Source organism: Chrysochloris asiatica, unplaced genomic scaffold (genome assembly GCF_000296735.1).
Source record: "Chrysochloris asiatica unplaced genomic scaffold, ChrAsi1.0 scaffold00103, whole genome shotgun sequence".
Classification (NCBI taxonomy): Eukaryota; Metazoa; Chordata; class Mammalia; order Afrosoricida; family Chrysochloridae; genus Chrysochloris; species Chrysochloris asiatica.
The window spans coordinates 9,047,080-9,065,970 of NW_006408621.1; positions in this window are offsets into that span (position 1 = coordinate 9,047,080).

An 18,891-nucleotide genomic window follows, 5' to 3' on the forward strand; every position below is an offset into this window, starting at 1 on the left:
TACGTCTAAAACACTAGAGGATACCATTAAAAAGGCATTATTTGAGACTTGATTCTATTTCCCAGCAGAGGGCCCAAGGGATGGTATGATACAGCTCTAGTCCAGAAATGCACCTTCTTAGATCAGATTTCCTTTCATTAGTGGCACAGTTTTAAGTACTCATGGCTTTTCATGAGCATCAGCTAAAATCCGTTTTAATAACACCAACAAAACATCCCAAAATGAAAACAAAAAAAACAAAATTGTGCTGGTTTTTGCCTTAAAGTCTGTTTTACTAGAAATTAACATTGCCACTTCTGCTCGTTTTTGATTGCCATTAGCTTGATATATATTTTTTCATCCTTTAATTATTAATATATATTTATCTTTGTGTGTAAAGTGTGTCTCTTATAAACAGCATATTGAAGGATCCTGTTTTCTTATCCTTTCTGCTACTCTCTGTCTCTTGACTATGCATGTAATCCATTGATGCTCAGTGTAATTATTGGTAGGTATAAATTATTGCAGTAATTTTGCTGTGTGTTTTTTGCTGTGCTGCTAGTTTCAAGATTCTTTCTTTGTCTTTGATTTTAGAAGGTTTTGTTATGACATATCTTCTGGGGTCTATACTATATGGATTTTGTTGGGCTTCTTGATGGAAACCAAGATGAAAGCATCTTTTATCAGGAGTTTTGTGCCAATATAATTCCTGGTGTGACACTGTAGGATGAGCACTGAACTGCTAACCACGTGGTTGATGGTTCAAACTCACCAGCTGATCCTCAGAAACCCTATACAGGGTCTCTGTAAGTTGGTACCAACTCAGTGGCCCTTGACAACAACAACAAAAGTTTAAAAAAATCTCTCAGTACTTTTTATTCTCCTCTTCTAGAGTTCCTATTATGCATAAATGATTCTTCTTAAAGGTGGTCCCATATAATTCTTAGGCTTTCTTTATTCTTTTTACTCTTCTGTTGTTTGTAAATAAGTTAGTATCAAGTTTTTCCTCTCTTTCAGTGATTTCTTTCTTCCATTGATTCAATTTAACTTCTGTGTCATCTACAAAGGTAAGTAAGAAAATATTGCTACTAGGGTTCCAGTTCATTCGTGCACAGGTTTATTCCAAACAAAATGTGTTTAAACTTGTCTCTGCAATCAGTCTAAGGTTGCAAATAAGTCTTCTCAGCAATACACTTGTCTTAGTCTCATTAGGGTGCTTTCACACACACAAAATAGGTACAATCAAAACAGTGACTTCTAAAGTGTTTAGTTCAATTCAAGGCAGAAGGTTATGGCAACTGGATTTTTTGTTTTGTTTGTTTGTTTTTAATTGTGAATTGAGTGAAAGTTTACAGGGCAGCAGATCATCAGTTTTACATTAAAAAATCATATACTTTGTTTCATTACAATGATTATAATCCCCTCCATGTACCATCAGTTAACAGTATTTCTCTTTATTCATTTTAGTTCTTTTTTATTTATTTTTTTAAACACTCAGGCATATATAATAATTTAAACCACCAAAGAGCACATTCTGCAAACTTGTCTCCTGGCCTCCAACTCTCAGTCCCTCTTAGTCCATGAATTTAGAGTCTTCAGCTACTCATTCTCTCCATGTCTCCATTTCTGCCTCTATCTCTGGTGTCGCTGCTTCTCAGGATAGGGTCCTGTATTCTGCTTGTGCTCTTCTCCCATGATGGTCCTAGGGTCCTCTGTTTCTGGACTGTAAGATTAACTATGCTCCTGTTTTTGTTTCAAAACTTCTACCTCTACAATTGTGGCAGTTGCAATTTGTCATGATAACAGTTACTCACTATTGAATCATAAGAATCTTATCCCCATCTTTTTTTTTCCTTCTTGGTTAGATAAATTTTATTACATCAAAATTACCACCAAAAAGCCTTAGGAATCATTCAGGCTTTGTCTCTATAGCTGGACAACTTTATATCTTACTCATCAGCCTGCCTGTTGGACAGTTCCTTTTTCAGACACATAGATACCATCCAAAATTTTTTGGATATCCTTGTTTTTAACTGTTGTGGCCTGCTGAATTTGATACAAGTTCAATGTCGTTTCCTTCAAGAATGAATTCATCTTTCTGGGCTTGAGATACTGAACAAGCAACACCTGCTCTCATCCAAACCCTACGAATGTATTTTTCACCCAAGAAGTTTTGTATTTCAACAAGAGACCCGCTTTCTTGGATAACAACGTTGATGGGGAAGTGGGCATACACAGACCTCATCTTGTAACGGAAGCCCAGTGTAACGCCCTTGATCATATTCTGCACATGACTACAGATGGTGCGGACTGTAGCCAGTTCCTTTCTGTTTCCCCACCATTTGTCAACACAGAGCCTCTTCTTTTTCTTTCCCAGGAGGCTGAGCTCCACATTGATGTGGTTGAAGTCCCCATCTCTTTTAACTAGACCCATCTAGACAAGATGAAAACTATTCAGTGGGGACTCTTATCTTTCCCTGCATGCTTTTAAATTATACTCCCTCTTGAAAATTTGTAAGCCAGTCACTTCGTGCCTTTATCGCCCTCTCACTTTAGGTAGCCAATGTCTAAGTTGCCTGTCCCTTTCTACGCTGTATACAGAGGGAATAGCATTGATACTTGATGTGGAGACTCCTCCCCGCTCTGTTGGTATTTGAACTACTACATCCATGAGTATAAGTCAAGTTTATCAAACTGTAGCAATTTACCCTCCTTTTCTTTATCAAAAATTATTATTATCATTTTCGAGTTCTGATTATCAAGCCATCGAGGTTAGGTCAAATTAGTACTATCTGCAAGTTTGGGTGTTCTTGTGTGTCTCCTCTCACTTCCCATCAGCTGGATGCTTCACTCTCAGCTCTAGTCCTCTGTGGCTATGTCCTTGTCCATGGGCTCAGGTGTCTCCAGGTCTCACCACACTCAGACCAACCAGCCCTTCCTCTTCTCTCTCTCATCTCCAGGTCAATAAGAGTCTATGGACCATGGTTAAACTCAGCCTATTTCTTCATTGCTGCCTTTCCCCCTCTTCCACTGACCAGTAGACCAATGTGATCGCCAGCAAGCTTACATGCCTGCTCATATGTTCCCTTTGAATTTCAGTCTTAGAAGGGGGATGGCAACTGTTTTTTGAGATTTCAGGAGGGTAATCTTTATAGATTTCTTCAAAATACATAGACAAACCTGGGGCTTATTATGAAGAAGTTTTAGGAAAATTGAAAACTGCATTTTTGAGAAAAAAAGGCTTTGAAAGTTGCACCCAGAGATTTCTTTTCCATTACAATGCAGCTGCTCATTTTTCAAAGGTTGTCCTATGAGAATTTCATTGGGAAACCTACTCCATGCAACCTCCAACCCTGATATTATCCCTTAAGATTTCTTTTTGTTCTCCAAATTCAAAGAACATTTAAAAAGCATGACTTGAGTCCTTCAAAGATGCCAAAATTGCCATTTTGAAATGGTGTAAATTGAAGAACTCGTAATTATTTAGGGAAGGGTTAGAAACATCTCCTTCAGAAGTGTGTAGACCTTGATGGAAGATATGTTGAGAAACAATAGCATAATGTTTTGACATTTTTGTTTAATAAAGGTTTCTATGATTTTATAGAAATACTTTCTGACTTATCCTCTTATTTCTGATATTGATTTTATTGTTAATCTTCTGAATTTCTGGTTGTTTTTATATGGTTTCTAATTGTCTGTTAAGTCTGTCATGCTGGTCTTGTATTGTTTTCCTGAATTCTTCTAGGATTTTTTTCTGTGTTTTCCTTGATGTCTTTGATTTTTCTCAGGGAGTTCTGTTGTTTCTTCCTTGAGAAGGTTTTCTTTTGCTTGGCTGGGTAGTACAGCCAGGGTAGGGTTGGGGGCATTATCTCACTGGTCATCAGGAGTGTGGAGGGGAGAGGGGATCACGCTCCTGTAGTCACTAGAAGGAGATGCAGTAAGCAGTCAGGACCTGGCCCCAGTCACATGTGGGGGACTGCCCAGAGTCTGGTTCAGTGGGGGACCTCTTGTTAACACTTGTAGACCAACTACTCGGTATGTGTCACCTACCATAATGGTTGGGGACTACCACTGGGACTGTGTCTGGTTCCTGGCTCTCTCCCTGCTCTGTAGTCCCTAGGATCCCTGGAGCTCTCATCCACCTTCTACACTTTCTCATCTTAGAGCCAGTCATGATTTGTCTGTAGTTTCTTGGTCTTCTATTAGAATTTGGTCAGGTTGCCTTCCTATGCTCTTCACCCAGAGTCACTGCGCTGGGCTGGCTGGCAGTGTGCCTCTGATCCGTAATTCTCCTCATTACTGCTTTTATTCAGTTTCTCCTTCCACTCTGTGTTCAGCCTAATTTTTCATCCTTCCTTTTGATGTCAGTGTTCCAGAATTGCCATCTGTGTCTGTTTCATTTGATTTCTTGGGTCTTGGCTGTAGGGGAATGGCATAGTATATATCTGACAAGTTACCATCTTGGATTGTCTCACTTGCTTTCACGTTCTTGGTGTGTTCTTTGAAGCACAGACATTTTTTATTTTGTTGAATTCCAATTTATCTATTTTTAATTTTGTCATTTGTGCTTTTGGTATTATGCATAAGACACTGTTGCCTAATTTAAGATCATAGAGATTTACACCTATGTGTTTTTTCTAAGAGTGTTACAGTTTTAACTCTTGTATGTCACTTTATGATTCATTTCAAAGTTTTTTTATGTGTATCATAAGGTAGGGGTTCAATGTCATTACAGTTGTCTCAGTAATGATTTTTTAAAAGTCTATCCTGTTCTCATTGAATTGTTTTGGTACCCTTTTCAAAAAACAATAAATATAAGGTGGTTTTTTTTTTCTGGACTCTCAATTCTATTCCATTAATCTATATGACTATTTTTATGTCAGTACCACATACCCTAGGTTATTACAGCTTTGTAGTAAGTTTGCAATTGAAGTGTAAGCCCTCCAACCTTATTCTTCTCTTTCAAGATTGTTATTGCTGTTCTCAGGCCTTTATTTTCCTATGTAAATTTTAGTTGTAATGTGTCAGTTTCTGCTGAAAAGTCATCTGGGATTTTGATAAAAGATTGCATTGAATTTATAGGACTCAGTGTCCTGTTTTGTGTGGCTGGTTTGTCCACCAAATGGCATGCATGGCTCTGTCTTTCTTTCTTTTTTGAAGTTTTTATTGTGAATTATGTGATAGTTTACATGGGAGAACATTAGCTTTACATTCATCCTATCGTATATCATTTCATTGCCATGATTACAGTCCCCTCCATGCATCATCAAACAACCAAAGGGTACAACCTGCAACCCTGCCCTTGTTAATACTACCATTGTAAGCTGGAAATTTCTTTGGATGTACTGTGCTTTTTCCTAGTGTTGGGTATCTGGTTTCTTATATTCAATTTTGGAGTTAATAGTCACAAAATATATATATAACCCAGTGGTGAGGGAATAGTTTTTCTTAGTAATTGGCAACGTTCACAAAGGATGTAATAGTTTTTGGTACAGTGATCATAAGCTTTGTGATGGGTGTTTATGAGCAATAAATTAATAAGTTTGTGCTTGTATGTAACTAATCTCTTGACAATTTCTTCCTTCAAATGTAATTAATTCTATAAAACCTCTCTGGACCCGTTCCAACTACATGTGAGGTTATTTTCTTTGAACTTTCATATAAACAGAGATTCATAACTCGTTTACATCATTCACTCTGTATCACTTTGTGTAATAGTTATTTGTGTAGTTGTGTTATTCCCCTTCTGGGTTGTAAACTCCTTGAGTCTAAGTTGTTGTTAATATTAATATTGCTATCCCTTCATTTCCTAGTACAATTCTTTGTACGTAGTGGCTGTTTAAGTATGCTTGTCAAATCTAATTTCTGAATCAAGGTAGAAGGAACTTTGCTAACCATCCACTAAAATAGGCAGCCATTTTCATGGCCTTGCCTGGGGTAGCTCATCAAGAATCTATAAGGAAGTTTCCTATACTTGGCTCTGTTTGTGGGGCACTGGTAACAGTTCTCTTACAGGTAAGGAGATAATATGACAAGTTGACACATCTACATTGCTTCCAAATCCACTAGAATATCCTTATCATGTCCTCTGAGCTCATGCCATTTCTATTTATTCAAAATCTTATTGTTTTGATAGTTTTAGCTCACTTTCCTGAAGTTAATATGTAATTTGAAGCATTTCGTTAAATTGATGAATGAAAAGTTGGAGAATGTTTGTGAGAGTCCCAAATAGACTAATTGTATATTAAGTTCCATGTCATAATAAATTGTCACCTAGCAGAATTCCAGTGGTCAAAAATTAGAGCTAACACACATAAGATAGGGTGTCTAGGTTTGTTTCTGAGGTAGAATAGCTCTCTATAGCTTAGTATTATCTTCATGATTCAGATATCTTGGAGCCCACTCATGTGTTGGGTCACGGAGACAAGCTGTGCTCTAAGCACTCACGAAGACAGAATTTTAATTGCAAGGGTGGGGGGGCGGGGGAAGGAGTATGTTAGAGCAGTGCTTCTCAAAGTGTTTTTGGTGAAGCATGAATTTTGTTGTTTTCATTTCAGGGTGAGCCAATAATTTTATAAAATACAATTAAAATTACCAGGAAAAATGAATCTTAAAAAAACATACAAAATACAATTCCCAATTTTTAAATATTAAACTCAACAAGCTTAATTCCTCTGTTAAACTGCTGCTTCTGTACTGACTCAGCAACTGTCTCCAGTCTGTGGATTATACTTTGAGTAGCACTGGCTTAACGGGTGGACTGTCCTGATATTGCCCATGCAGGGATTAGAATGGCTGACAGGCATAGAGTTGATGAAGAGATCTGTTTGATTAGAATGGACACTCCAGGGTAACTGGAGAAGATGTTTGTGTCTTAAGTGAGATCAAACCACTAACTGAACTTATTCATCCTTCTGGAGGGTGAAATGATCTGCGCAGGAAAAAAGGTGTTGGTAGATGCTGTCCTGTCAGCTCTTACTCTTAGAGCGTGTGCGTAACAGAATGAAACACTGCCTGGTCCTGTGGCATCCTTACCATTGTTATGTTTAAGCCCATTGTTGCAGCCACTGTGCGAAACCACCTCATTGGGCGTCTTCTTCTTCACTGACCCTCTACTTTTATCAAGCATGAAGTTCTTTTCCTGGAATTGGTAACCCCTGATAACATGTCCAAAGTTTGTGAGACAAAGTATTGCCATCTTTGCTTCCACAGAACTTTCTAGCTGGACTTTTTCCAAGACAGATTTGTTAGTTCAAGATTCATTAGCAACATCATAAATCAAATGCATCAAGTCTTCTCTGGTCTTCTTTATTCATTGTCCAGCTTTTACATGCATATGGAGCAATTAAAAATACTACGGCTTGCATCAGGTACACCTTAGTCCTCAAAGTGACATCTTTGCTCTTTAGCACTTTAAAGAGGTCTTTTGCAGCAGATTTGCTATCTTGGCTGCTACTTACATGAATGTTGATTGTGGATCCAAGTAAAGTGAAATCCTTGACAACTTCAATCTTTTCTCCATGTGTATTGGTCCAGTTGATTGTAGGTTTGTTAACATAACAGACATGAGCTGTACATAATGCTGGCTGTGCTCTCGACCTCTGCCTAGTACTACTTGATGGGGGAGAGAGCAGCTTTACTCGTGATAGTGTAAGAGCCCTAGGTCAGAGTGCACAGCTTTTCTACAGTCATGGCCATGACTATATTCTTACTATGGTTACTTTACAGATGTTGTTGTTGCTGTTGAGTTGGTTCCAACCCATAGCAACTGTGTATAGGGTTTCCAAGGAGTGGCTAGTGAACTTGAACTGCTGACCTTGCAGGTTAAGCTGTCTTTGCAGACCAGCACATTAGCCCACAGGACCACACCAGTTTGCTTTACAGATAGTCATAATATAATGGGTGCTTTATATATATATATAATATAATTTTCTCGTTTTCCCAACAAAGTATCTGTTGATTCTTAGTTGTTAAAATAAGCTCAATATCTATTTACATTTTTGTTTCGAATGTTGGTATAAAAAGATTTGCTAGCCTCCAAATTTATCATTATATGTTGTTGTTAAGTGCTATCGAGTCGATTCTGACCCATAGGGACCCTGTATAGGGTTTACAAGGAGCAGCTGGTGAGCTTGAACCACCGACATTGAAGTTCAAACGACTACAGTCTGACACATTAGCCCACAGCGCCACACCAGGACTTCTATCATTGTATAGAATGTTGCTAAAAAGTAAGAAGTGAACTCGTGATGGTTAAAACTCACACAATCTAATGTTAACCTCCAAAGTTATCATTGTGTAGAATGTTGATAAAGTTAGAAATGAACTCGTATTGGTTAAAACTTGTACAATCAAATGTTAACCTCCAAAGTTACCATTGTACAGGATGTTGCTAAAGTAAGAAGTGAACTCGTGATGGCTAAAACTCACACATCTTAATGTAAGGTGGCCTGTGTTGTTGTGGTTTTTAGGAGCTGTTGAGTCAGCTCTGACTCACAGTGACCCTATCTATACACAACAGAAGGAAACATTGCCTGGTCCTGAGCAGTCCTCACAGTTGTTATGTTTTAGCCCATTTCTGCTACCACTGTGTCAATTTATCTTATGTGATTTAAAAAAAAAAATTATTGTAGAGAATAAATATCAAGATTAAAGAAATAGGTCATGAGAGTTCAGGCAAAAAATGACAGTAAATACCGGGTCTAGTGAAAATGGAGCACCAGTAGAAATACTTACTGTTATATACTTTATACAGCGCTGAGCACTCACTCTATTTATGATACTGCAGTCTTCACAACAATTCCGTGTTTTTCAGAAGACAAACCAGCTCTGAGATTTTAATAACTTGCCATAAGGTTTCATGAGTTTCAAGTGGGTGGAGTGTGTAACCTAGGACCTAGATTTCATAGGTCTGGAATGAGGGTCGAAAAAAGTGATTTTGTCACATCTTGCTTAGCATTTGTGCCATGGACTTTGAGAGTAAGTTGTCACTGTCCTTGAGCAGTCCCTTTCTTCAAACTACTCTGTATCTAAACTTTTCAGAGATTTGTCCTAGAATAAGATAGATAGAGCATCTTAGCAGGAGAGAATCAATTCTGAGAGTTGTAGTCGTGGCTTGGAACAACACAATTCCATGAAGTAAATTAAACCTAGGGTGGATGCTAACATAGGGACAGAACTTCTCAATTCTACTTGTTAAGTGGCATTTTATATTCTAATTCTAATCATGTAATTTCTCCATCATATATGATAAAATATTTCATCCAGCCTGCTTTAAGCCGTTTGTCTCACACTTTTCCAAATAATTATATGAATTTTTGTGGAGTGAGTTTTTTTGTTTTAAAAACTAGAAAATAAATAGAACAGAGCATGTAATTAGTCATGCATGCCATTTTTCCCCACACCCGAACTTAGAAGAAGAGCTTGTACACATTATTCTAAGGAACGGCATACTCCATCACACTATTGGCACTATGCAAAGGTTAAATAGTAACTGCCTGGGCTGGCGGGGAGGGGGACAGAGTACAACGTTCATTGCCGTTTGAAATACATGTTGTTGTTGTCAAGTGCTGTAAAGCCGGTTCCACCTCATAGTCACCCTGTGTAGGATATCCAGGGAGCAGCTGGTGAGTTTGAACTACTGACCTTGTGGTTCACAGTTCAGTGCTGATCCTACAGCTCCACATCAGGAGTTGGTGAAATGCGTAGTCCCCAATAAAGGACCCAAAACTTTACAGTCGTCTGCCACATACAATCATTTTCAGCCTGTGAGCTGTTCTTCACTGAGACCTGAAATTCCTGTTCCCTGCAGCAGCCATATCTTTTGACCCACTGATACATTTAACAAGGGTCGCTGGTGATACAGTAAGTCAAGCATTGGACTGCTAACCAAAGTTGAACTTTGAATCTACCATCTGCTTCTCTAGAGAAAGAGAAAGCCTGCTTCCATAGAGACATACAGCCTCAGGAACACTGTGTAGCAGTTCTACTCTGCCTTGTAGTGTCCCTTTGAATTGTAATTGAGTTTCAGTTTTGAGTTCATATTTAACAGAGATAAATATTCTCAAATATGAGAGATAAAAGTTACCATCTTTTCATTTGGATAGAATTCTTGGTCTAATTATAAGTAGAGAAAGATTCTGTAATAGTTTTAGGAGCTTTGTGATAAGAGAGAAAAGATTAAAATCAACTAGAATCCATTTGCATTAAGTAAGTAAAAATTATTATAAAAACCAGTTTGCTATCATTGCCTTTTGGGGTTTGTGTGTCTGTATACAAAAGACATTTTGGCTAAAAATAATCCCAAAGCCTTTTCTGTTAGACAAAGCCAACAACAACAGCAACAACAATAGAAAGCTGCGGTCTTTGCTCCATGTGTGGAGAAACGAATGTGTGTCTGTCTGTGGGGCAGAGTTAGTCAGGATGCTGCTTTCTTGTGTAAACGTCTTTACACTGCTGCAGACACTCCTCTGTCCTGACCAATCATCTGCATCTTAATGAATGGTGGCAAGCTCAACTTTGTAATATGTCAGTTTCTTCTGATTAAACAGTAATTAAAAATGAAAAGACTAGAAACAGATAGTGGTGATGGTGATACTATGTGGTGAATTATAACCCTTAAAAAATGTCTAAAAATGGCAAATGTTTTGTTGTATACATATAGCTACAATAAAAGATCATTAAACAAAAACTTAATATGTACAAAAAATGAAAGCCTGAGTTTCATGATAATTTAATATTACTGCTTTCATAGTTTGTCTCTAAGTATACATATAGATTTTTAAGAGCTGAACTGAAAATAATCCTCTTCTATCAGCCTGAAGAACTTTTATATAGATTCAGTTTTTAGATAAATTCTGAAGATAGTGGTAACTATGATATTTAAGAAAATTGAACTCTGCATTTTTCTGGCATATTCTGAAAACACCTTACTGTCTTGATTTTAGCAGAGGAATTCTCTTAGAAATTTGAGCTTTGGATAGTATTTAAGAGGCTGCTTTTTGCCAGTAAATATTATAGCACTTATGTAAATGGATAATATTGGGTCCAATGTTATTATTTTAAATAATCAGAAATGGCAGGGGAATACAGAAAAGTTCTGTTTAACGTTGTAGCATATACTGTAAGAAACTGATACAGTACAGTACCAGTATAGTAACTATGAAATGTCTGCTGCATGTTGTTATTTCATGAATTACATTTGAAGAGTGGTTTACAGTTTATATATGATGTCTTTTAAGTTATTTCTCAACAGCAATCTTGTGAGGTAGATATTACTACCATATTTTGAAATGAGGAGACTTAGAGTCCAACTCAAGTTGTCTATGACAAAGCAGTGGTAGCCATGGCAACCAGGTCCTTTAATTGAAGCATGCACACAAGACTGGTGCAATGAGAATGCTGAGGGCCATGGGACCAGCAAGTCCGAGATATACCAGAAAAGAGATATACAGGTATTGGAGAAGAATTTTAGGTACAATGGACTGCCAGAAGAACAAACATATGTGTTGGAAGAAGTACAACCAGAATGTTCCTTGGAAGCCAAGATGACCAGACTTCGTCTGTTATACTTTGGATATATTATCTGGAGGGATCAGTCCCTGGAGAAGGACATCATGCTTGCTAATGTGGAGGGGGTCAGCAAAAGAGAGGAAGACCCCCCAATGAAATGGATTGGCACAGTGGCAGCAGCTGTGGACTCAAGCATAGCAGCAATTGTGAGGATGGCGCAGGATGGGGTGGTGTTGTACATAGTGTTGCTATGGGTCAGAAACAACTTGACAGGAACTAACAACAATAAACGTCTTTCAAGGGTAACAGATATGGACCTTTTTCTAAGCCTTCTTCCTTCCACTCTCAAACCCATGCTTGTCAGAGAGACTGGAAAGAGCCCCTAATTTAAGAAGGTTGCCTTTTTTACATTTTTGTGACTGTAGCATTGCTGTTAAATGCTGTTGAGTAAATTCTGACTCATAGTGACTGTGAATAGGGTTTCCGAGGAGCAGCTGGTGGGTTTGAATTGAACTGGTTTGCAGACCAGTGCTGATCTATAGTACCACACCAGGAGTCCCACTATAGTGTATTGAGCTGTATAGACTTAGGATGTGTCTTAGTTGTCTGTAACAGAAATACCACAAGTAGATATGTAAAGGTGGCTTTAACAAACAGAAATTTATTCTCCCTCTGTTTGTTGTTGTTAAATGCTGTGCAGTCAGTTCTAACTCATAGTGACCCTGTATAGAGTTTTTGAGGAGTGGCTGGTAGGTTTGAATTGAACTGCTGACCTTGTGATTAGCAGTCCAGTGCTTATCCTACAGTGCCATGGTAGGCCTCTCTCAGTTTAGGAGGCTAGAAGTGTGAATTCAGAGTGCCGCCTCTAGGGAAAGGCTCAGGAAGACGGTTCTTGTCATCTTTCTATATCTGTAGGCCTGGTGTTCTCTGGAGATCTCTGGGTGTCCTGATGTCAACCTTCCCTTGGGTCTAGGAGCTTCTCAGTGCAGGGAACTAAAGGATGCATTCTGCTCCTAGCTCTTCTTTCTTGGTGGTGTTAAGGTCACTCTGCTGGCTTCTCTGTCCTTTGATCTCTTGAAGGATAAAAAGTGATGCAGACCACACCCTGGGGAAACTCAGGGCTGTGACCACAGTAAGGATGTTGCACCCCACCCTGAAGTCCTGGTGTTACTGTACGATAAGCACTGGACTGCTAACCACAAGGTCAATGTTTCAAACCAGCCAGTGGCTCCTTGGAAGCGCTATACAGGGTCAGTATGAGTTAGAACTGATTCGAAGGCATTTAACAACATCCCAACATAATCTCCATACAACTGATTAGCTGGTCACATAAGATCACATCATTATATAACTGCCAAACTACTGCAAATCCTGGCCCAGCCAAGCTGACACATATTTTGAGGGGATATAATTCAATGACATTCTATCAACTGGACCCTCAAAATTCATGTCCTTGCCATATGTAAAACACTTTCACCTTACCATATCATCTCAAAAGCTAATTACAAGTCCAAATTCCATCCTGGGGAAAACTCCCTCTTCATCTATAAACTTGTTCTTGACTGAGGAATTAAAACAAGCCAGTGACATAGAATCCAATAAGGCCACCATACTTCACTCTTCTATCACTGAGGACAATATGGAGATTCTGTATCATACCCTTCAGTTAGAGGTTGAGCTAGTCAACTGTACATCCCGATTTACGGAAAGGAAACTACTAAAAGACATTTCTTATTCTTATGGTTTTCCTGAACTATTAAAATAAAGATTCATTTAAATATTAGTCTTATCCTTACCTATTTGAATAGAATATAAATGATCATTTTACTAATGTTGTTGTTATTAGGTACCATTGAGTCAGTACCAACTCCTAGAGACCCTATGCAAACCAGAACTAAACAGTGCCCGGTCCTGGGGCAGCTTCACAATTGGTACTATGCCTGAACCTATTGCTGCTGCCACTGTGTCAGTCCTTCCTCTTTTTCTCCAACCCTCTACTTTACCAAACATGATACCATTCTCCAGTGACTGGTCCCTCCTGATAACATGTGTGAAGTATGAGAGATGAAGTTTGGCCGTCCTGGCTTCCAAGGAGTACTGGGGCTGCACTTCTTCTAACACAGATCTGTGTGTTCTTTTGGCAGTCTATGGTACTTTCAATATTCTTCTCCAACACCATAACTCAAATGGTTCAATTCTTCTACAGTCTTCCTTATTCACTGTCCAGCTTTTGCATGCATATGAGGTTATTAAAAATACCATGGCTTGGGTCAGGCGCACCTTATTCCTAAAATTGACATCTTTGCTCTTCAACACTTTAAAGAGGTCTTGTGCAGTAGATTAACTCAATGCAATACATCATTTGATTTTTTGACTGCTGCTTTCGTGCGTGTTGATTGTTGAACTGAGCAAAATGGAGTCTTTGACAATTTAGATCTTTTCTCCATTTATATGGATGTTGTTTATTGGTCCAGTGGTGAGGGTTTTTGCTTTCTTTACATTTAGATGCAATCCATACCATAGGCTATATTATCTTCATCAATAAGTATTTTAAGTCCTCTTCGTTTTCAGCTAGCTAGGTTATATCATCTGCATATTGCAGGTTGTTAATGAGTCTTCCTCCAATTCTGATGCCACGTTTTTCTTTATATAATCCAGTTTCTTGGATTATTTGCTCAGCATACAGATTGAATACATATGTTAAAAGAATATAACCCTGGCACACAGCTTTCATCATTTTAAACCATTTGGTGTTCCCTTGTTCTGTTCAAACAGCTGCCTCTTGCTCTGTGTACAGGTTCCTCATGAGCACAGTTAAGTGCTCCAGAATACCATTTAATGCCAGTTGATTCCAGTTTACTTTGTATTCAGTCTTTCCCTTGATTTAGTGGCAGGAAGAAGAGAATCCATGTTTAGTTTGGATGATAAAAGTGCAAAAATGCACTGCCCAATCCTGGGCCAACTTCACAATTGTTACTATGCCTGAACCTATTGCTATTCTATTACATAAAAGTAATAGACTGGCTAGTTCTCTGCTGTATCTAGGCACTTAAGTCAGAACCGTATGTATTTGTTCATGGGTGATATTTGATGGTAGTATGCCATTACAGTAGCAACAGGCTGCATCTTGGTTGCTACTAATGGCCTTTAGAATTATGAGGGCATGGAGGTTTTCCTGTTGGCAACACATTGTTTGTAGAAAAGCAAAAAGGGTTCCATCAGCGGTATTTCATTCAGAGCTAATAGCTCATGGCTGTGATGACTGAAATTGATGGGGCTGTAAGGGTTTGCTAGAAGGTTACTGTCGTGATTGCTGACATGTACTATGCTGCCTTCTGGCTTCTGGGAAATGGAAAAAGTAAAGTAGGCTTTGGCCCTGAAGTGCTTCTGTAGGAAACTTAATAGCTCAAATTTCTTGTTTCTTGCCCCACTTATCATCCAACTACCAAATGGATCATTTTAATTACCTTCCAGATGTAGGCCAAAAAAGAGAGTGGGGGACTTTGATTAATGTTAATGCTGCTGTTGGTGGTGTGTGCCATCCAGTTGGTTCTGACTCTTAGTGACCCTGCACAGGGTTTCCAAGGCTGTAAATCTTTACAGGAGCAGAAAGCCTCATTTTCTCCCAGAGAGGCTGGTGGGTTTGAACTGCTGACCTCTTGGTTAGTGGCCCAATGCATAACCCACTATGACCAGGGCTCTTGGATGAATGTTAAACAGTAGTACTTTATTTTTTCATTTTGTTGTTGTTGTTAAGTGCCATCAAGTCAGTTCCAACCCATAGTGACCCTGTATAGAGTTTCTAAGGAGCAGCTGATGAGCCTGAACCACCGACCTTGTGGTTCAAACTGACTCTGCAGTCCAGCACATTAACCCACAGCGCCACATCAGGATTTTTAGCTGTATTTTACAGGTAGGTTGGTTTTCTTTTACATGAAATTAATAACTCATCTTTTGACACTTTAATTACTAAGTTTCTTTTGTTATGATATCACAATACTATAAATGTTGTTACTTTAAAAAAAAATAAAACTTCTGTACATGATCATCTAATTCTTATGCGGTGCTGTGGGGTAATGCACCAGCCTGCAAAGCTGTTTGAATTGCAAGGTTGGTGGTTCAAGTTCAACAGCTGCTCCTTGGAAACCCTACATAGGGTCACTATGGGTCAGAATCGACTCAGGGGCACATAACAACAACAGCAAAAATCAAATCCTTATGTATGGATCCCAGGTGGTGCAATGAATCTGTTTTTGCTAATCAAAGGGCCAAGCCAGTGGTTCAAACCTACCTGCGACTCTAAGGGACAAAATACCCGATGCTCTGCTCCTGTAAGGATTTCACCTTAGGTAACCCTATTGGACAGTTCTACACTGTCATATAGGGTCATTATGAGTTAGAATAGATTCAACAGAACATAACAATAATCCTTAGCTACTAAATTGTAGTTTGGAAGCTGTTTGCCTGGGAGCCATCAAGTCAAGAAAAGTAAGCCCTTCAGGACAAACCCCCCTTCTAAGACAACTCAAGGGGAACAAACAAGCTGGCTTGTAAGCTCGCAGGTAACCACGTTGGTCAACTTGTAAGTGGGGGAAAGGCAGAAATGAAGACATGGGTTGGATCTAACCATGTTCCATAAACTTCCATCTACCTTGAGATGAGAGAGAGAAGAGAAAGGACTGGTTGGTCCGAAGGTTGGGGACACTTGGGAACTCCTAAGCCCATGGACTCTGACCAAGCCACTTGGGGCTGAGAGTGAAGCATCCAGGTGATGTGAACTGGGAAGAGAAGCACAAGAATGCCCAAACTTGGAGATAGTACCCATATGGCCTAGCTTCAATGGCTTGATGACCAAAGTTCGAGTAGAGGAAGATGAGGAAATATGACAAAGGAAACAAGTGTCAATTGCTACAATTTGGTGAACTTGACCTATTCTTATGCATGTAGTAGCTCAAAATACCAACTGAAAGGGAAAGAGTCTTCACATCAAGGATCAAGCATATCCCATCAGTACACAGGGTTGATAGATATCAGCTACCTAAAATGAGGAGGGAGCTATAAAGGCATGATGTGATTGGCTTACAAGCTTTCACGAGGAAGTTTCGTTTCAAAGTGAGGAGGGGAGGGTCGAATCCCCACTGAATACTTTTCATCTTATCCAGATGGGTCATGTGAAAGGAGATGGGGATAGGATTCTTTTGATTCAATAGTGAATAATTGTTATTATGACTAATTGCAATTCTCGGAACTATAAAAGTGGAAGACGTGTAACAAAAAGGGGGGAGTAGTAAATCTTAAATTCCAGGAACAGAGGACCCTAGGACCGTTAAGAGGAAAGTGCATGAGTGGAGCTTGGATCCTAACCAGAGAAGCAGTGACACCAGATATGGAGGCAGAGGTGATGGCGTGGAGAGATAGAGCTGCTGAGGGCTCTAGATTCATGGAAGGAGAAGGCTGTGTGCTGATGGGCGGAAGATTGGCTTGCAAAATGTGCCCTTTGGTTGTTTAAACAATAATATATCCTGTGTGTTTTGTGTACATAAAAAAAAAAAAAGTAATAGAGGCAAATGCTGTTAACTGATGGTACATGGAGGGAATTGTAATCATTGCAATGAAACAAAATACAATTGGTTGAGTGCAAAACCATTTGGAGCTATGTGAACTAGCACTCAAGTCACAATAAAAGCTTTTTAAAAATAAATAGCAGCTCACATCTCAGGTTTCTGGTGAATCTTTACTATAGGCTCAAGGCATGTTATGCTTAGCAAACCTGAATTTGTTACCATTGTAATCTGTTATTTATATCATGGGACTTTCCCTTTCAAAAGTGCTTTATAATCAGCAACTTTTGTCTTGCTTGGTAGTAGGATAACATCCAGCCAAGCACTTTATTTTACAAACACAGTTATCTATACCCATTCCATTGCTGTCTTCAACTGCAAACAATTTCTAGGCCAGTGGAGTCCTGGTGTGGTGCTGTGGATTAATGCACCAGACTGCAAAGCCATTTGAACTGTAAGGTCAGCGGTTCAAGCTCACCAGTCAGTCAGTCATTCCTCGGAAACCCTATACAGGGTCGCTATGGTCGGAATTGACTTGACGGCACTTAGAACAACAACAATCATATTCTTCAGCTAGTGATCATAAATCATAACCCAGCCTGTTTTATCTCCTATCCCACTCCCCCAGGCTGTACCCTGATTTACTGAGCACTTGTCCCATTGTTCCTAAAACCCAAGTGATCTCACACATCCGTGACTTTGTACACTAGGTTCTCTCTGCTCTCCTGGAATGCTCTCCTTCTCCCCACAAGTCTTTCTACCTGTTGAAAGCTTGGCTCATTTCAGCTCTCAAAATGTTGCCTCATTGGTGAAACTTTTCCAGATTCATTGTCTACCTACCTGTGTTAGAGACCTGGGCCATGCCTCTTTCCATGTTGGGTGCACATGCCTGGCTCATCACTACAGAGCAAGTACTTTTTCTCTTTTGTGTTCCCAACACCTAGTGTAGTATGTGACACTCATGTATGTTTATGGTGGAACAAAAGGTGAGAGCTATCCCATGTTATTTTCATCTCTTTTTATTTCTTTATACTATTAAGAGGAGGAGGAAGGTAGGAGTTCATGCTACTTGAAAATACCGGGAGCATGATGCTTCTGAATTAAAATGCTGAAATTGTGAATCAGTACCAATCTTAGAAACAATTATGAAGGAGGTAGTCCCATAGACTTTCCTTGTAGGGTTGTTGTTATTTTTGAGTCATCTCTGACATGTGGTGACGCTATATGTAATAAAATAAATGTGGCTTGGTCCTAAGCTCTCTTCATGATCATGGATATGTTTGAGTCTATTGTTGAAGCCATTGTGTCGGTCCTTCTCATTGAGGGTTTCCTGCGCCTTCACTTTCATAAACATTATCCCCTCCTCCAGTCATCAGTCCCTTCTCATGACTTATCCAAAGTAAGTAAGTTGAAGTCGAGGACACTATTCTGTCATCCATGGGGCTTTCATTGGTTAACTTTCAAAAGTAGGTCACGAAGGCTTTCTTCCTAGTCTCTTATACTGGAGGCTCTGCTGAAATCAGTCCACCATGGGTGACCCTGCTGGTATATGAAAGACTGTTGTTGTTGTTATGTGCCATGGAATTGGTTCCGTCTTGTAGCGACCCTGCACAGGGTTCCTAAGGCTGGAAATCTTTACAGGAGCAGAAAGCATCATTTTTCTCCTATGGAACAGCTGGTAGTTTCGAACTGCTGCTCCTGAGGTTAGCAGCCTGATTTATAATGACTACGCTACCAGATTAGTGGTACAATTTCTAGTATCACAGCAGCACAGAAGCCATATAGTATGGCACACTGACAGGTGGTGGTTTGTAAGACTAAATGCATGCAATTTTTTTTT